We start from the raw sequence: 2,135 nt of genomic DNA, 5'->3' as shown, positions 1-2,135 counted from the left end.
GTGATTAAGAACACTTATACAGCTATTTTTAAATCATGTGATGTGATGACATTGATCATTATGAAACAGGAGCCCACAATTATTGAACACTTCTATTCCAGGTTTTGTTCTAAGTTTTTGACATGCATTCTTTCATTTCATGACCACAACAATTCTATGAGGTAAGCACTATTATTATCTCCATTTTTCTGATGAGAAAATAAAGGCTAGAGAGGTTTGATGTTTTTCCCGATGTTGCAAAATTGCTAACAGTCAAAACTGTAGTTTGAAGTCAAGAATTCTGGCTCCACATCCCATACTCTTTTTTTTTTTTTTTTTTTTTCCTTTTTTTTTTTNTGCAGGTGACCATGGCCTGTGGCTCAAGGCCAAGAGTTATTTAAATACTTTTATTTAGATTTTTTTCTACATTGAGTGAAGTCGATGATCATGAACAGCTTATATACTACTAATTAGCAAAGTGCCTGGCACAGAGCAAAGGCTCAACAAACGGACTTTTTGGTATGATTATTGCTCAAGTCAAATGAAATAATTAAACAGGTATTGCTTTGTTCAAATGGTAAATTTGACTAATGTTTGGTCAGCCTTTTAATTTATAAGATATGTTGAGTGACTGATAAAGTTAGAACAGGGGTGGCCGACTGGCTCACTTGGTTAGAGCACGGTGCTGATAACACCAAGATCAACAGTTCATATCCCCTTACCAGCCAGCCACCAAAAAAATAAAGTTAGAACACAACCATGATAAACTTGTAAATCCCCAAAATGTAAGCACAACTTTCTCCAAACTTAAATTTTGAAGTTAAATTCTTATCCATATTGTGGAGGAGAAAAAGTGGAACCCAAGAAAAATAAAATTTAAATGGATCTCTTGCTTTTGCCCACCCTGTAAGTTCCAGAGTATTTTAAAGTTCAAAAGTTGTGTCAGTGCAGAGCCTGTAACAGCTGAGTCAAAAGATAACCTTTGGTAAGTGAAAGTAGATACAGTGAGTAACCTAAGTTGCTTGTGGATACTGCTTTCAATTAGGAGGGCATTCAGCAACAAGTAAACAATAACCTAACAGTGACTTAAACCATCAGAACATTTATTTTTTATTCAACAATTTGAGAAAAGATGTCCCAGGATTGATTCAGCAGCTCAGTATTATGGATTTAGGATCTTTTTCTCTTTACTCAGTCATCTTTCGTAGATGGGCCTTTGTCATCCTCTGGTTTAGAGTTAGGATTATGGCTGCCATATTAACAAGCATCACAACATAATTGAAGCATATCAAACAGAAAGAATAGGGGCAGAATGTGTCTTTCTTATAGTTTCTCCAACAGATAAAACATTACTTGGAACTGGTAGCATGACCAGCCCAGATCAATCACTGCAAAGAGATTGTCATGACTGATTGAGACCAATCATGTTTCATCACTCAGGACTGGGACTTAGGCAGACTAAACAGAATATTGCATATCATGCTATATAAATTTTTGTACACTTCTGACAATAGCCTCAATTTGAAGATTAACCCACTCATACAGGCATATCAAGTTACTGTATATCTGACTAAAGCAACGTTGTTCTGAGAAAACTCTGCAAACTGCATATGTGTAAGAAGGATAAACAATTACTGCTCTAATTTCCGAAATCTTACGTGTTTCCAGCTTTAGCTCAGTTATAGCAATGCCAGGAAGCATAGTGTAGTGAAAACAGCATGGAGCTGGAGGAAGCTGGATGATAATTAAAACCCTGATTCCGCTGCTCATCACCAATGTCCTGGCGGCAAGATACTTAAGCGCTGCTCTTCAGTTTTCTCAACTGTGAAATATGAAGATACCTTCCATACAAGATAGCTGTGAGGATTAAATGAGAGTATATGGCAATCAAACGAATGTTCTATGATTAATAAGTACAATTTGGACAGGCAGTAATTATGCCTGTGTGTGTGTATAAGACAGCTGTAATAAAAGTACAGTATTTTCTGTCCTCCAGAAGCTTAAGTATAATCTGGGCAAGCACTTGGAAAAGAAGAGTGGCAGCAGACAACAGGGCATTGATACAATTAAGGGGCATTTCTTTGAAATTTCTTTGAAACTGTTATCAAGTATATTGCATACCCAGTGGTTAAAAATATAAATTGGTTCGCTTTCCT

This window comes from Galeopterus variegatus, unplaced genomic scaffold, assembly GCF_000696425.1.
Source record: "Galeopterus variegatus unplaced genomic scaffold, G_variegatus-3.0.2 Scaffold13890, whole genome shotgun sequence".
Taxonomy (NCBI): Eukaryota; Metazoa; Chordata; class Mammalia; order Dermoptera; family Cynocephalidae; genus Galeopterus; species Galeopterus variegatus.
The sequence above is the reverse complement of the archived record's forward strand: the minus strand, read 5'-3'. Positions refer to the sequence as shown.